The 18,259-nt window shown below is 44.5% G+C and overlaps 2 protein-coding genes across 3 annotated transcripts in view; one reads left to right on the top strand and one right to left on the bottom strand.

Moving 5' to 3' along the window:
* NDUFA1 (NADH:ubiquinone oxidoreductase subunit A1) overlaps window positions 1–18,259 on the top strand; it is a 970,503-nt gene that overhangs the window by 201,892 nt on the left and 750,352 nt on the right. The window lies entirely within an intron of this gene.
* Window positions 1–18,259, bottom strand: part of KIAA1210 (KIAA1210 ortholog) — an 80,360-nt gene that overhangs the window by 55,636 nt on the left and 6,465 nt on the right. The window contains exon 1 of one of the 2 annotated variants that reach the window (XM_050776085.1): window positions 284–398. The exons of the other annotated variant lie outside the window; for it this stretch is intronic. The gene's annotated coding sequence lies outside the window, so the exon portion shown is untranslated. Of the gene's footprint in view, window positions 1–283; window positions 399–18,259 lie in introns of those variants that run through there. 2 annotated transcript variants of the gene reach the window in all.

Here is an 18,259-nt window from a genome sequence, read left to right on the forward strand (position 1 = left end):
TAACCCTTGAGCTTAGACTGTCCTGTCTGAAATTCTTTGTAGCATACTTGCCTTACTTCCCCAACCAAATCTTAAAAACCCTGAGGCTTTTAGCAGGCACTCTGTTGACAACGCCACCATCAGCCAATCCAACTGGACATATAAAACTGTCTCCCCTCCTAAACAACCCAGCAACGACAGCAAAACACAAATCTCCCCTTGAGTTCAAATTCTCTTGCTGTTACCATCCCATTCCTCTGCATCTCTTTAAAGTAAAACTCTTTAAAGAGTTATCTATACTTACTGTCTTTATGTCCTCACTTTCTATTCTCATGAGCTCTCCAATCAGGCTTCCAAACTGAACTGTTTCCAAGCCAGTCCACCAACACTGCGCTTGCTGAATCCACCAGTTTCTTTAACTTTCAGCAGCATCTGATGTGATTGGCCACGCCCTTCTTTTTGAATAATTTTATCACTTGTCTTCTGGAACACCACACTCCCTTAATTTTCCTCCTACCTTATTGGCTGTTCCTTCTGGGTCGCCCTTGCTGGATCTCTCTCCTCTCCCTGATTTTGAAATGTAGCACTGCAGGGCTCTGTCCTTGGCTCTCTTCTTTGACTACAGTCACTTCCTAGACCCTCACCATTAAATAGAAATGTTAACGTGAGCAGAATTGCAAGCCACGTATTTTGAATTTTCTAGTAGCTACATTTTTAACAAGAAAAAAGAAACAAGTGAGACTGCTTTTAATAACATATTTTATTTAACCCAATATAACCACCATATTGTGATTATTTCAACATATAGTCACTATAAAAATAATATTAATGGTATATTTTACATTATTTTTGTTCACAGTAAGCTGCCACATCAGCTGCATCAGCCTCCTGCTCCAAACCCCCCAGTGGCTTGCCATTAAGCGCAGAGTAAAATCCCAGCCCCTTACCATGGGCCTTATGTGATGCAAGCCCACCCCATGCTCCACTGATCACCAAACCCGCTACCCCCCTACTTCATCCCTTCACCTAGCCTCACTGGCCCTCCTGGTAATGCCCCCTTTCAATCTCAGGATCTTTGCATTTGCTGCTTTCTCTGCTTGGAGGACTCTTTCCCCAGATAGTTGCATGGTTGGCTTTTTTGCAGCATTCAAGCATCCAATGTTACTTCCCCCCAGAGAGCATGTCCATGATCATCCTAGTTAAAATGTTCCCACTCTCTCTCCATCCCATTATTTTTTTTAATTTATTTTTTATTTACTTTTTGAGACAGAGTTTCCCTCTTTGTGCCCAGGCTGCAGTGCAATGGCGTGATCTTGGCTCACTGAAACCTCCGCCTTCCGGGTTCAAGTGACTCTCCTGCAGCCTCCTGAGTAACTGGGATTACAGGCATCAGCCACCATGCTCGGCTAATTGTGTATTTTTAGTAGAGATGGGGCTTCTTCATGTTGGTCAGGCTGGTCTCAAACTCCCGACCTCAGGTGATCCGCCCACCTTGGCCTCCCAAAGTGCTAGGATTACCGGCGTGAACCACTGCGCCAGGCCAATTATTCTTTATTAACATCTTCATAACCCTCACTGCTGCCTAAAATTATATTCTATGTTAATTACTAGTTTCTTGTCTATCTTCTCAACTTGAATGTAAATTCCATAAGGTCAGGGTCCTTGTCTATTTTGGTCATCATTGAATCTCCCAGGACCCAGAATGGTACCTACAATGAAAGAGGCAAAGGATTCACTGTTGAATCAGATGTGGTGTGTCAGGGGAATAGCAGGCACTCAATAAACATTTGTTGAATTAATGCATAAATTCAATAAAAGAAAAAATTCTTCAATTTTTTATTGAAAAATTCAATAAAATCCACCTTTGTGGATTTTACTCTGAGCTTGATGGCAAGTCACTCGGGGCTTTGGAGCAGGAGACTGATGCAGCTGATGTGGCAGCTTACTGTGAACAAAAAGAATGTAAAATATACCATTGATATCATTTTTATAGTGATTATATGTTGAAGTAATCATAATATGGTGGCTATATTGGGTTAAGTAAAATATACTATTAAAATAAAAGTGGTTCCTATAAAAGAACCACCTTCGTGGTCAGAAATTTCTTCAGACACAGAGGCATGCTATAGGGGGCAGAGGAAGACTTGTCTTAGAAGAAGAACCCCCTTGTTTTCCAGTTTAGCAAGACCTGTCTTCCCTCCCAGCCCTGGATTATTCACCTGTACAGAACCAAGCACTCTTGGACCCCTCTTTCCCTTGATACACAGAGCCCATTCCTAGATATCCTAGCCAGGTGAACCCTGAATGTGGAGCCCCATTCAGCTGGGCTAGGTCTGGACCCTCACGGAGAAAGAGGTTTCAGTAAAAGAAACGCTGCCTCTTCCTGCTTTCCAGCCACCACCTTTTCTGTCCTTTTGCCCCCACAAGCTGATCTTATTAAACAAAGCTTTCCTTCCCAAGTATCTCCTTTTAGAGGCATCACTGTATATTTCTTTCATGTGCCTCATTATGGCTAATATCAATTTAAAATAAATTTGTTCCTTAATCATACCATGATTCATTGGTGGTGACCTTGGGGCTGCCTTCTCTGAGCTATACTTTTATTTATGATATTTAGAAAAAGCTACAGTCACCTCACAATCTCAAAAAAGGCACAGTGTTCTCTCTGAAATATAACCATGAGCCTCCCCTGCTTAAACTTGTCCACCAGCTTCCTGCTGCCTGCAAGATAAAAGCCAAGTTCTTAACACTCAAGGCCCTCTGCAATCTGGTGTTCTCTGCCCGCTGGAGGGGGTCCAGTCTCCCAGCAGCCCACCCCGACTCACACCCCCATGCTCTGACCTCCCAGAATCACCATGTTCTTTTGTTTTCTCTGTGTTCCGCACAGGTTGTGCACTTGGCTTGGAACATCATCCCTGTAATTCCTACATCCTTGAAATTACACATATGCTTCAAGACCCAACTCAAACGTACTGGCCACCCATGCCCCATGCTCTCAGCCCTTTGCACATACCTCTTGTCATAGCTGATATCACCTTGAGAACAGGGACCTTGTTTTGATTATCTGAGTATTACCAGCACCTAGCGCAATACCAGGTACGCAGGAGGTGCTCACTGTATATGTTTATGGATGGATAAATGCAGGGGGTGGAGAGGGTCTTGCAGTGGCAAACAGAAGTCAGTGGGAAAAGTGGTCTTTTTTAAACATATGGGGACACACTGAGACACACTCTCAGTAAAAGACCCTTCTGCATGAAGTCCCTTGAAAAAGGTGGCAAACTGAATAAGGGAAGAGGAACTATATGTTTTTATCCAGTAAATTATGACAGGCTTTCAGAACCACTTCCAAGGACCAAACATAGTCATGTAATAATGGTTATCAGGGAACCTGGCAGAGCAGAGGTATGGAGTCTCATTATCAAGTCATTATTAAAGTGCTTTGTTTGCTTCTCTAGGCCGACCCCAGATGCTTAGGGCCCAGAGCTGCCTTTTCCTTCTCAAACTGACTCATTGGAGGATTGAACAAGGGCTCTGGGGGAAAAAGAGGGGGAAAAAGAGGGGGAAAAAAGGGAAAAAGGCCCTTCTTCCAAGGTTGTTGAATTTTTTAAACCACAGCCTGATTCAGCTTCAGGGATTCAGAAGACTTTTCCTGACAGCTCTGTTGCCCTCCCAGAATGGATAATGCTAATGGGAAGCAGCTGGCCTCATGTTGTTGGTTTTCTTTAAACAATGTAATAGGATGAAATGTATTTCACGGAGTCTGTGGTAAACAGAATTCTAAGATGACCTACAAGATTCCCACCCCCTGGTATGCATGTCCTGTAAATCCCCTCTCCTTCAGCGTGGGGGGACCTAACCTAATCAGGTGGGCCTCTACAACGGAGGGTTTACAAATACCACATGCTCTCACTTATACGTGGGAGCTAAACATTGCGTGTGCATGGACATAAAGACGGGAATGACAGATACTGGACACTGGGGACTACTAGAGGGGAGAGGGTGGGAGGGAGCAGAGTTGGAAAACTACCTATAGGGTACTATGCTCACTTCCTGGGTGATAGGATCAACCATACCCCAAACCTCAGTAACATGCAATTTACCCATGTAACAAACCTGCCCAAGTACCCCCGAACCTAAAATAAAAGTTGAAAAAATAAACAAAACACAAACTTGAACATAAGTAAAAAAAAAAAAAAAAAAAAAAAAAAAAAAAAAAAAAAAAGGAGGGTTTAGAGATCAGATAATAGAAGCCAGAGACAGTCAAAGCTGCAGCAGATGCTGTCCTGTTGGCCGTGAAGTAACCAACTGCCATGTTGTCAAAGGCCACATGGCAGGGCATGACATGTGGCCTCTAGTAGCTGAGAGAACCCCTTAGCTAACAGTCATCAAGAAACCAAGGACCTCGGGCAGGGCACAGTGGCTCACGCCTATAATTCCAGCACTTTGGGAGGCCGAGGCAAAGGATCACTTGAGCTCAGGAGTTTGACACCAGCCTGGGCAACACAGGAAGACCCATCTCTACTAAAGATATAAAACGTAGCCAGGCATGGTGGCGCACGCCTGTAGTCCCAGTTAAGGCTGAGGTGGGAGAATTGATTGAGCCCACGAGGTCGAGGCTGCAGTGAGCCGTGATTGCTCCACTCCAGCCTGGGTGACAGAGTGAGACCCTGCCTCAGAGGGGGAACAAAAGGAAACCAGGAACCTCAGCCCTATAGCCTCAAAAAACTGAATTCTGCCAACAACCATTCAGTTTAAAAGATAACCCTGTACCTCAGAGGAGATCTCAGCCCTAACAGCGATTGAGCCTTGTGAGACCCTGAGCAGAGGACTCAGCTAAGCCCAGTCTGGAGTCTTGACTCATAGAAACCAAGAGATAGTAAATTTGTGTTGTCATAAGACAGTATTTTTTTGTCATTTGTAACACAACAATAGAAGACGAATAGAGTCCTAGAGGCTCTAGCTCTAATTGCAGTTGAAACCAAAACCAGGGTAGGTTTGGAGCCATGTAAACTGCAACACAGACCTGGTATAGAAGCACCCAAGGGGATTATATGCTCCCTTCCCCCAGTACACCCCACTGCAAACACTTCTTTACGAAGAACTTAAGTTGCTACTCTCTCAAGCGAATTGTCAGCTGGACTGATTAGACCCTGCCAAAATGTTAGAACATGCAAAATCCCTTTAAAGACTCAGCTTGTTTGAGATGGCTTTCCCTACCCCCAGGACAATGTCTTTAACCCCTTTCAAACTATTTTATTTGAGACAGGGTTTCACTCTGTTGCCCAGGCTAGAGTGGAATGGCATAATCGTAGTTCACTGTAACCTTGAACTGAGCTCAAGCAAGCCTTCTGCCTGAGCCTCTTGAGTAGCTAGGACTTACAGGCATGTGCCACTATACCCAGCTAATTTTTAAAAAAACTTTTCTTGTCGTGGTGGGGGGTCTTGCTATGTTGGCCAGGCTGGTCTCAAATTACTGGGCTCAAGTAGTCCTCTTGCCTCTGCCTCCCAAAGTGCTGGGATTACAGGCATGAGCCACTGCACCCACCCTTTCAAACTATTGCTATACTTTGTGCCCTCAATCAAGAATGTGCATCCACCAAGCAGTGGCTAAAGAGCCCTGGAGTTTGAACATTCTGAGGCGTGGTAAGAGGAGAGAATGGTGGTGATTGGATTCTTCTAGAGGGAGTGTCTGATGGCAGGATGCCAACTCATTGAGGAACCAGGAACCACCTTAAATGAAAGTATCAGAAAGGGCCCTTATACCCCTTAATTGAAAAATAAAGTATCCTCCAGGGGAAATGAGGCTATAATCATCCCACAGCTTCCTCTTTTCTTGCAGGAGGTTGGCAGGAGAGCACCAGAGGTCCAGCCAGCTCCTGAAATGCAGCCCTTGGACACTCCATAATGAAGATGGCTGCCCTTCTGATCACACAATGAGCCCCAGAAGTCCTACTCCACGAGTCCACCAGTAGTCATGGTTCCACTGTGGAAAGTCACCCCACTGATTGGCAGAGTTCACTTGGTGGGTAGGGGTTTGATACCAAGTTCCACCCAGGATACAACTACATCCATGCACAAATCAGGGCTGTGGGATGTAGACAAAATGATTGGCATTTGCCCAGCAAGGGCCAAGAACAGCAGCAGTTCTCAGCAAGCCCAGGGCCAGCTAGCTAGCCTTGAACTTCTGTTTGTTTGTGCTCCTAGGAGCAGGTGTGAACACCCTCATGGGAACCTGGGTAGAAGAGGAGAACAATCTTTTTTTCTTTTTTTTTCTTTTTTTTTTTCAGACTGTGTCTCAGTTGCCAGGCTGGAGTGTAGTGGTGGAGAACAATCTTGATGGCCATTTATGCTGGCTCTGAGAGCTCTGGGTAGATATCTACCCAAAGCAGAAACTGATGCATGGCTTTGGTGGCACATTATTATATTTTTTAATTTGGAAATTTTGTATTGATGCATTATATTTGTACATATTTATGGGGTACATGTCATATTTTGTTACATGCATAGAATGTATAATCATCAAGTCAGGGTATTTAGTAGATATTCATCGCCTCAAATATTTATCATTTGTGTTGGGAACATTTCAAGACCTCTTTTCTGGCTATTTTGAAATATACATGTTCTCACTCATAGGTGGGAACTGAACAATGAGATCACTTGGACTCAGGAAGGGGAACATCACACACTGGGGCCTATCATGGGGAGGAGGGAGGGGGGAGGGATTGCATTGGGAGTTATACCTGATGTAAATGACGAGTTGATGGGTGCAGCACACCAACATGGCACAAGTATACATATGTAACAAACCTGCACGTTATGCACATGTACCCTACAACTTAAAGTATAATAATAATAAATAAATTTAAAAAAAAAGAAATATACAATATATTATTAATTATAGTCATTCTACTCTGCTATGGAACATTAGGACTGATTCCTTCTATCTAACTGTATGTTTGTATTAACCAACCTCTCTCTTCATTCATCCCTGCCACCCATACACCCTTCCCAGTCTATGGTAACTATCATTCTACTCTCTACTGCCATGAGATCAACTTTTTCACCTTCCACATATGAATGAGAACATGCATTATTTGCCTTTCTGTGTCTGTCTTATTTCACTTAACATAATGTCCTCCAGGCTTATTCACGTTGCTGTGAATGACAGGATTTAATTCTTTTACATAGCCAAGTAGTACTCCATTGTGTATATATACTGCATTTCCTTTATCCATTCATCTATTGATGGACAGTTAGATTGATTCCATATCTTCACTACTGCAATGGCACACTGCTTGAAATGACATCTTCAGCAAATTCTGCAAAGTCAACCCTCCAAATGTCCATGGATGTCAGTAGCAAGACACACCAGGGAGAGAAGGTCACCCCTCTACATCCCACACCCTCACCTGTGGGTATTTGAACATCTGGATCGTCAAACAGATGCCCAAATAGGCTCTAGGGGATGCCTGCCTCAGATACTTGCTGCAGGGCAATTGTCACTGAGGCCTTTCTTACACACTAGGAGGCCAGAGAATAATGGAATCTACCCTCTCCACCTCGTCATCACGAGGAAGCCCATTTCAGAAATACCTCTGAGCACCCTGATTGTCATCCAGCGAACATGCAAAGAACGTGGCCTAAAAGGTCCTTTCTGAGATCTCTCTAGCGGCCTCAAAGCCTAGCAGACAGGGAGTCCTATTCCGTCTTTCAATCCACAAATGCTATGATCAAAGGCTCTGTTCTTGTGCAGTGAGGGGCAATTAATATTATACAACTAATCCAACTAATGAAATTTCTGAGTCCTCAGTCTGTGCCAGGCAGGCACTGGAAAAAATTATTTTATGTGCATTATCTAATTGAGTCCTCACAAGAGTCCTATGTAGTAGGCATGGTTATTTTGCTTTTATTCTTTTCACCCCCATTTCCCAGATGAGGAAACTGAGTCTTGCTGAAATTAGGCAGTCTGTGCAAGGTCATACATGTTATGAGTAATAGAGTTAGGACTCAAACCCAGTTCTGGATTTTAAAGCCCATGATTCGACCACTATACTCTTCTCCTTCCTCACTTGGCAAAATCTGGTCAATTTGAAATGCCCACTCACTGCTGCCCTAAAGAATCTTCCTTACTGGTCTATTATATCACCTGAAAATAGAATAACTCACCAGGCCATTAGCAGCCCCTAACACCTTTGCAGATATTTGTTGATGTTTTAACAGTGCACAGAGTCCTGCCAAAAATGACCCACTAGATACGTATATTGTGATGAGGGATCTTAAAGGAGATAGGTCTGCGGCATGGGGACACTTGGGTGGTCAGGCTGAAGTACTGTTCCAGCACTGGGGAGGGGGGGACAGGAAAGCATGAGAATACTAGAAGACTCAAGAGAAAAGTCAGAATTGAGGGGCCCTAAGGATGGACTTCACAGCTTTGAGCATGTGTTGGGTGCCAAGAGCTCTGCCCCCAAATGCTCTGCCAGTTCTCAAGCCCATCCCAGCAGAATGTGTCTAAGGCTTTTGATCTTATTGTTGAGTTACTGCAGTAGCTGTTATTACTGCTTCTAACCGTCAATAACATACCAGTTGAGGGAGGAGGTAAAAATCTCCAAAGAGGAAAAAAAAGTAAAAGTAGAAGAAGGCCGGGGGTGGTGGCTCATGCCTGTAATCCCAGCACTTTGGGAGGCCAAGGTGGGCGGATCACCTGAGGTCAACAGATTGAAACCATCCCGGACAACATGGTGAAACCCCGTCTCTACTAAAAATACAAAAATTAACTGGGTGTGGGGGCGGATGCCTGTAGTCCCAGCTACTCGGGAGGCTGAGACAGGAGAATCGCTTGAACCTGGGAGGCAGAGGTTGCAGTGAGCCAAGATCATGCCACTGCACTCCAGCCTGGCAACAGAGCGAGAGTCCATCTCAAAAAAAAAACGTAGAAGAAAAGGGGGTTGCTAGTGGAGGATGTGAATTTTACATAGCTCATTGGATTATGTGGGATTTGATATAGACATCTCCTGCCCTTAGAATTCAAAAGCCATCAAGGAGTGGAGACACCAGGAGTCATTCTCTGGCCAGGGGAGGAAGGGGAGATAAGGGAGAAAGAACAACCAGTCCTCTGGAATGTGTTCCCAGCCCAAGCTCAACTATCTGTGTTCTTTGTGCAGGCACATTGTAACTTTCTGGTTTCATCTTGCAGCCTTTTGGCCCACGGGGTGGAGGTTGGGGAAAGCAATCTCAGCATCACCCCATGGTTATGAGAAGTAGCCTTTGGTCTCCCAGTTCTGGAGGGATATAGAAGTCTCTGAGTGAATTTCACCTTAGCAGGAAGGGAATGGGCATAAGGAGGGGTGATGCTGATGTCGTTGTACCCGGAGGGCACATACCCACAGAAATAAAAATGCCACAGCCAGGTGCAGTGCCTCATGCCTGCAATCCCAGCACTTTGGGAGGCCGAGGCCAGAGGATCACTTGAGCCCAGGAGTTCAAGAGCAGCCTGGGCAACATAGCAAGACCCTATTTCTACAAAAAAAATTTCTAAAACTTTAGAACATTTCTAAAAATTTTTTAGAAAAGAAATAAAAACGCCTCCAAGAATCTGAGATCACTGGACATTCTCAGTCAAGGTGACATCTGAGCCTTTAGGACCTCAGATTTCTTTAACCCTAATCCCATGGACAGCCCTGCAGCTTGGCAAAGGCAGCTCCCTACCTGGAGTTATGGGAAGAGTTATCCGAAGGTTCTCTAGCCCCAAATCTTTCCTTTTACCCCAGCCACGGCACCACCCTCTCTTTCTACCTGGCCTAAAATATCCACCATCGGAATCATTCCCCTTGAATCAGACAACAAAGTCAGAACGTTATTTCCCAGAGCCTGTCTCATTAGTAACCCCAAGGTCTTTATGCACAGCTACTATGTGCTCAGACCTGTTTCAGGCGCTATGTAGGCAATGACAAAATAAAATCGTTAACATTTACTTGACAATGAATATGTGCAAATGCTGTTCGAAGTGCTTTGGATGCATCATCTCATTTAATCCTCAGAGCAATCCTATGAGGTAGGTACTAGTTATCTTCACTTCTCCCCCATTTTGTAGATGAGGAAACAGAAAGGCTAAGTAACTGCCCAGGGCACATGACAACTTCGAATTCTGAAGGTAGGATTTGAATCTAGGCAATTTGACTCCAGAGCCAATAAGTGCTACAGAAAGTGACCGATTCTCTGATGACAAAGAGAAAGAATAGACATGAAACAACTGAGAATAGAACTACATTGGGAATCAGAAAGCCTGTGTCCTGAAATCTGCTGTTCCAAAAAGTTGTCTTTGCAGCCCTGCCCGAGTCATAGCCCCCCTTTGGACCTCAGTTCTCACATTTGTAAAATAAGATGAGGCAAAATTATCATGTGTTAGGACAAGGATTCTCAGGGTTAAACTCTACGGCAAGCTTGTCCAACCCACGGCTACTGTGCTGCATGAGGCCCAGGATGGCTTTGAATGTGGCCCAACACAAATTCGCCAACTTTCCTAAAACATCATGATTTTTTTTTTTTTTGCGATTTTTTTTTTTTTTTTTAGCTCATCAGCTATAATTAGTGTATTTTATGTGTGGCCCAAGACAATTATTCTTCCAATGTGGCCCAGGGAAGCCAAAATATTGGCTGCCCCTGCTCTAGGGCACTGGCTACATATAGGAGGAGTCTGTAGGCCCCAAGAGTTGTGGAACAAAAAGCTGGAGTGTACTTTACTTACATGTGTGGTACAGAGGGCTAGATGCCAGAAATGAGGCAGAGGGGTAAGATCAAGCCAGAAAAGGGTGTCCATAACACATGGCAAAGCTGAGAATGGCAAGGAACAGCAAAGCAAGGCTAGTATGCTGAGATTTAGATGTAAATGAGGTCAAAGAACAAGAGAAGGTGAGACTGAAGGGGAACAACATAGGAGGCCGTCAAGCTACAGAAGTGACCAGAAGGTGCCTGTATGAGTGGCTCCATCTACAGCAGAAGGGACTAAAAGGGACCTCTCAATGCAGGCTGAAGTCACCATGAAAGGCTCAATAGAGAAGGCAGAAGTTTTTGTTGTTGTTGTTGTTGGGTTTTGTTTTTGTTTTTGTTTTTGTTTTTGAGACGGTGTCTCGCTCTGTCACCCAGGCTGGAGTGCAATGGTGCAATCTCGGCTCACTGCAACCTCTGCCTCCCAGGTTCAAGCAATTCTCATGCCTCAGCTTCCTGAGTAGCTGGGATTACAGACATGTGCCACCACATTTGGCTAATTTTTGTATTTTTAGTAGAGACGGGGTTTCACCATGTTGGCCAGGCTGGTCTCAAACTCCTGACCTCAGGTGATCTGCCTGCCTTGGCCTCCAAAAGTGCTGGGATTACAGGCATGAGCCACCGCACCCGGCCAAGAAGGCAGAACTTAAGATGCTCCAGGTGCTAGGCAGAAAAGTTTGCTGACAGCTTGAGCACTGAGGCACTGAGAGACAGCACAGATGAGTTACGGATGAGGACAGAGAGAGCAGGTGACATCCACAAACCCTAGTGACCAGGAAGGAGTGAATAATGTGCCCAAGCTCTTCCTCCTACAGTATGCTACCTGGAAGGAAAAGAAAAGTGGCAGTGAACGCCAGGAGAGCAGAAATCTGTTGGGCTTCTCTAAACTTCAGGCACAAGAATCCCTAGTCAGAATGACCTAGGAAAAAGAAAAAGCCACACTGGGGGTAGCATCTGTCCTCACAGTGACCGGGAGAAGCTCCTAAATGGGGGTGGCAGGTGGCTGGCCCCTGACCCAGCTGGACACTGCCCAGTTGTCCACTTGAGCATGAGAGAAAAGTATACACCAGCATGTGAGGAATAAATGAGATGCATAGAAAGTAGCACAAAGAAAGTGCTCAATAAATAGTGGGATTTTCAAAACTTCCATGACAGATAAAGGCGAACTGTGAGTACAAGGTTCAAGGAGGAAGGCTGTAAGTCAAGAGCATGTGTAACAATCATTGATTCCTTGGCACTCACTCGCAGGGATGCTGCTTCTTCAGTTGGAGTGGGGCCCAGGAACCTGCAAGTCCAGAACCTTCCCAGGAACCTGCAAGTCCAGAACCTTCCAAGTGACTCCTGGGAGGTGAGGGCTCCAAATACCTCGCTTTAAGGAAACTCTGCTGTAAATCACCTTGGGTACAGGGCATGGCTGAAACAGAAAACCTGAATTGGGAAGCCATAAGAAATGGATGGCAGCTAGAGTGTGGATTAATAGACATTGGAACCTCAGGAAAGTGGGAAGGTGGGAGGGGAGTGGATGGTGAGAAATTACCTATTGGGTACAGTGTATACTACTAGGGTGTTGGGTGCACTAGAAGCCTAAACTTCACCAAGTATCCACACTGTATCACTCATATAAAGCTCTTGGCAAGAAGCATAACACATAGTAAGCACTCGATACATGTTCACTGTTACTGGTATTACTCTCCCTTCTGCACAAGAAGGCTGTCCTCCCCACGGTGTTAATGACCTGTGTTCCCTGCTCTTCATCAGTTTCCCTAAAGTAGGAGATGAGACATTCTGCAGTTACCTGCAATATGTCCATGTAATGCAACTGCACTTGTACCTCCTACATCTACATCTTGAATAATAAATAATAAAAAGAAATGGATGGTAAGGCAAGCGTGGTGAAGAAAAAGCAATTTGAATGATATCTAGAGAGAATCGTGACCACAGATGGAGGTATTTTTCTTCTAATAAACACTTCTAAGGTGTGAGCCTCCAATGAGGCCTCCAGCAATTTTTGGACAGTTCAAACCCCAGCTCTGCAATTAACTAGCTGTGAGGCCTGGGGCACATGGAGTCCTTTCTTGGAGCCTCCGTTTACTCCCCTAAGGACTAAGTGGTTGAACTAGACTTGAAGTCTAGGGTTATTTTTAGCCCAGGCATTCTTGGATTCCATTATTTCCTGAGATGATCTTTCAAAGTTCCCAGTTCATCCTAGAGTAGCCAGATTTTGCAGAGGCTCACTATAAGTCCTCCCTGAGTTGGCCAATGGTGGCCCAGCCTTCACAGCAAGCCTTTTAGAAGCCTTTCAATATTGCAGAACACTGTCTTACTTTCAGATTGTTTAGAAACCTAAGCTATATTTGTCATTAAAAAATGCACAGGCTGGGTGTGGTGGCTCACACCTGTAATCCCAGCACCTTGGGAGGCCGAGGTGGGTGGATTAACTGAGGTCAGGAGTTTGAGATCAGCCTGGCCAACATGGTAAAACCCCATCTCTACTAAAAATACGAAAATTAGCCGGGCGTGGTGGCATGCACCAGTAATCCCAGCTATTCAGGAGGCTGAGGCAGGAGAATTGCTTGAACCTGGGAGGCAGAGATTGCAGTGAGCTGAGATTGTGCCACTGCACTCCAGCCTGGGCAACAGAGCAAGACTCTTTCCAAAAAAAAAAAAAAAAGCACAGGTTGCAGATTTAACTAAAAATTCCCCACTCATTATTTCCTCCACTTCTAAAGAGAACTACCTCATCCCAAAGAGTTTCCTCCTTCCTCTAACTCTGAAGAAGCAAACATAAGCCATTTCTGTATAAAATAAGTCTCAGGATCATTGATGTTTGGCTTCTGGAGCCACAAGGACAAAAGGAACAAACATTCTTCACATGTGAACTTAAAATTATGTCCTTCAAAAATAGGGCATGGCTGGGCATGGTGGCACATTCCTGTAGTCCCAGCTACTGGAGAGGCTAAGGCAAAAGGATTGCTTGAGCCCAGGAGTTCGAGGCCAGCTTGGGCAACACAGCAAGACCGCATTAAAAAAAAAAAAAAGGTTTTGGAGGTTTAGTGAGGATTTTCCCCCTTCTCTTTCCCTTAACAGGTTTCTGGATACCCCTCCAACTATCATAAATGAACAGTGAACTAAAGCAGAAACCTCTGTTCACATGCTTGATGGCAAACTCTAGAGAGGAAACTTTCCGTGCCTGATCTACTGGGTTCTGTTGCAAATCTGAGGAGGCAGATGCGCCTGTGCTCCCAGGACCCTTTCCTTTCTCCCATTGGCTCAGAAGACTCTCCCTTTGACTTACTTTCCTCTCCATTTTCCCAGGACAGTTGGGCTTATGGAAAGGGAAGATCTAAATGCAGCAAGGAAGAAGTATCACGATCCTTAGTTCATAGGATGGGCTAGTTAGTCCTTAGCTCATGAAGTTCACAGGCCAGGAAATAAGAAATAAAGACCTCGTTAATGTAAAAATGCAACATGACTTTATCAACTTTCTGTAGCAATATTTTTCTGAAATACACTGCCTCCTGTGCTGTTGCTCTTTTCTTACTCATATCTGGACTTTCCCAGGTCCATATCTCTTCTTTTCTTGTTCTCTTGTTTCTATTTCTCATTTTGAACATCTCCCTTATATGTTATAGTAGATAACTGAATTATATTGTTCTAAGTTTTTGTGTTTGTAGCAAGAAATATGGTTCAAAATGTTCAAATTAGATGGGTAAAGTATTTTTTTTCTACTTTTAAAAGTTCAAGCAAGTTGATTTAACAATATGGGGCCCTTTGTTAATTTTTTCTCCTGGGGCCTTGGCCTCATTAGATGAAACTCTCCCTCTTCCTATGAGGCTGGGAAATTTTTGAGGACCAGAACCTCAGACTAATGCAGATCTTGACAAGCTGTGTGGCCTAAGGTAAGTCATATAATCCCTTCATGCCTCAGTTTCCTGATTTACAGAATGAACATGATAATAGAAGGGTCTGGGGACAGAATTTAGGAGATGAAGGGAATAGGTAGAATGAAAGAAGTATGAACATCATAATAAGTCTTTGTGTAGTGCTCTTGACTCTGATCCAGTAGTTTCTAAGCAGATGTGCTTTTGTCACAGAAAGAGAAATCTGGCACTTTGACCTTCTGAGGAGGAAGCATAACATAATTGTGAAAGGCTTAGGCTATGAAGCTGGACAAATCTAGGTTTGAATCCTAGTTCTTGTCAATTACTAGGTGTGTGATCTTGGGCAAGACACTGAACTGCTCAAAACCTAAATTTCCTTAGCTGATAAGTGGGGCTAAGTGTAGTACTTTCATCATAGGCTAACTGTGAAGATTCATTCATTTAATAATTGTTCATTGAGCTCCTGGTATGTGCTAAGAAGAGCCCAGAGCAGTGCTCAATAAAGAGAAGGGCCCTGCTCTCACAGACAGCATGGTGAACTAACTCACTGCATTAGTCCATTTTGCATTGCTATAAGGGAATATCTGAGGCTGGGTAATTTATAAAGAAAAGACTTTGATTTGGCTCATCGTTCTGCAACCTATATAAGACTGCCAGCATCTGCTTCTGGTGAGGGCCTCAGGAAGCTTCTAATCATGGCAGAAGTGGAGCTGGTTTGTGAAGATTACATGGTGAAAGAAAGGAAGGAGGTGGGCACAGTGCCTCACGCCTGTAATCCCAGCACCTTGGGAGGCCGAGGTGGGTGAATCACCTGAGGTCAGGAGTTCAAGACCAGCCTGGCCAACATGATGAAACCCCATCTCTACTAAAAATACAAAATTAGCTGGGCATGGTGGCGCATGCCTGTAATCCCAGCTACAGGAGGCTGAGGCAGGAGAATCACTTGAACCCAGGAGGCGGAGGTTGCAGTGAGCCGAGATCATGCCACTGCACTCCAGCCTGGGCAGCAAAGTGAGACTCCATCTCAAAAAAAAAAAAAAAAAAAGAATAAAGAAAAGAAAGAGAAAAGAGAGGGGAGGAGGTTCCAGGCTCTTTTCAACAATCAGATCTCATGTGAAGTAATAGAGTGAGAACTCACTCATTACCACTGGTAGAGCACCAAGCCATTCATGCGGGATCCATTCCCATGACCCACACACCTCCCACTAGGCTTCACCTCCAACATTGGGGATCAGGTTTCGACATGGGACTTGGAGGGTACAAGTATCTAAACTATATCACTCATATAAAGCTCTTGGCATGAGGCATAAAACACAGTAAGCACTCAATACATGTTCACTATTATTGGTATTACTCTCTCTTCTCCACCAGAAGGCTTTCCTCCCCATGGTGTTAATGACCTATGTTCCCTGCTCTTCATCAGTTTCCCGAAAATAGGGGATGAGACTTTCTGCAGTTACCCATACTCTCTCCATCAGCCCCCCAGTAACCAGCAGGTTTGTCCAATGGTTACCTGTATTGGGGGTTGGGGCCCATGGGTGTGTGAGGGCAAAGCCAACTGGATCCAACCTGTGCCCTTGGCCCATTAGCCACCATTGGATCAATAGGCCACAGATATGGCTTGAGTTTCAATCCCAGACTCCTGGGAAACTGATTGTCCCCAGAAAGCCTCTCTCTGGGTTCACAGAATGTAGTGACTTCTTTGGGGCAAGTATCAAGCCCAGGTGAGGCCGCTCAGGCTCCTCATTAACTGTATTTGTGACCACCCAGGCCCTGTGCTTTTAACCTTTCACCCGAGTCTGTTCTTAAACAGTTCAGACTGCTTTTTTGGACACTGCAGTGGCACAGCAAGGAAAATCCTTCCCCTTTCCTCTTCTCCAGAAAGGACTAAATGGCTTTCCTATACCAACAGCAGAAACTTTCATTTCCTTTGGCTATCCCAAAGGAACAGAAATGGGATCATGACTAGCTAATTGGTTAATGGTCGCTCTTTGTTTGTCAACATAAGGTGACAAGGGAACTCATATTTACTGAGGGCAACCTACTTGTGCCCGCCAGTTACCTGATTTAATCTTTGTGACAACACTGTGAGGTAGGAATCATCTCCATTTTACAGATGAGAAAATTAAGGCTCAGAAAGGTTAAGGCATTCACCTATGGCCACATGGCTAGTAAGTAGCATTGTGATGATTCAAACCCATACTGGACTCCAAAGCCCCATGCACTTTCTACTATATGGTACCAAAATATTTTCCACATGTGTACATATATATCTGTCAGTCCAGACACTCTGCCTAAGAGGCTGAACCCTTGGGCAGTATGGCCTTTGATGGCACACTATACTTTCCCCTTGTATACTTTCTTCTTTCCCCTTGAACCAGATGCCTTGCTCCTTCATTAGGAGCCTGGGAGACAGGTTTGTCCATATAGTGCTCTGGCTTCCCAGCCCCAAATGCCAAGCTTCAATGCATCCTTAAAATGGTGCATGGGCTGTCCTGCCATACTCTGGTCAGGTGACCAACAGAGCAGGGCCTAACATCGTGAGGAACTCCCGGTTTCCTGCTGCTCTCCGGTACAGCCTTCCCAATTCAGACACTTACATTCCAAATTTAAGACAGTTTTACCAAGGCAGGAATTTTGTACTGAATCTGGATGAAAGCACAGCTGCAATGTGCAAACTTATGGCACAAACCTTATACTTCCAGAGGGCTTTGTACTCTTCAGAGCACATCCCAACGATGCTGTAGCATAGACAGCTAGGAGAGAAGCATTTTATTATTCCCACTTTGCAGATGTGGCCAGAGAGGCATGGGAACATGCCTAGAGGAATCCTGTGAGGGCAGAGAGTTGGAGCTCTGCCTCTGAAGTGACCTTTAAATAATGTTGCAGGGGAGGTCTTGTTTTTAAGCCCTGCACAAGACTCACTTACATGATGACAATTACTATACTTATCACAAATCTCTAGCAATAATTGCTAACATCTCTCAAATTCTTACTGTGCTGGATACTGCTACATGTTGTATTTCTCAGGCATAATTGAATTTGATACTCACTATCCTGAAAAGTAGGTACCATTGTTACTTCTTGTTTTGCAGATGAGAAAACCGAGGCTCAGAAGGCCTAGATGACATACTCAAGACCATAAAGCTAGAAAGTGGTAGACTGTGGACATGAACCCAGGACTATGCTCCACTAGATCATAATGCCTCTAACACTGAATCCAATATGAAAGCCACTAGCCACATGTGGTTGTTTAATTTTAAATTACTTGAAATAAAATAAAATTAAATACTCAGTTTTTCAGTTATGCTAACTACCCTGCAAGGGTTCAGTAGCCACACGTGGCCAGTGACTATCTTATTGGACAGCAGAGATAGAGGTCATTTCCATTATCACAGAAACTTCGAGTGGACAGTGCTGGTCTAAATGCTCTTAAGGTGGGTCCTCCTCAGACTTCTACTTTGGGAAACTGTTATTAGTTTAAGGTAGAATCTCATAATCTAGGGATGATTGACATTTGGGGCTGCAAAATTCTTTGGTGGGAGGTAGGGGATGGCTCTTCCTGCTCATCCTTGGATGTTTAGCAGCATCCCTGGGTCTCTAACCACTAGATGTCAGTAGCATACCTTGGCCCC

Source organism: Macaca thibetana, chromosome X (genome assembly GCF_024542745.1).
Source record: "Macaca thibetana thibetana isolate TM-01 chromosome X, ASM2454274v1, whole genome shotgun sequence".
In the NCBI taxonomy this organism is placed as follows: domain Eukaryota; kingdom Metazoa; phylum Chordata; class Mammalia; order Primates; family Cercopithecidae; genus Macaca; species Macaca thibetana.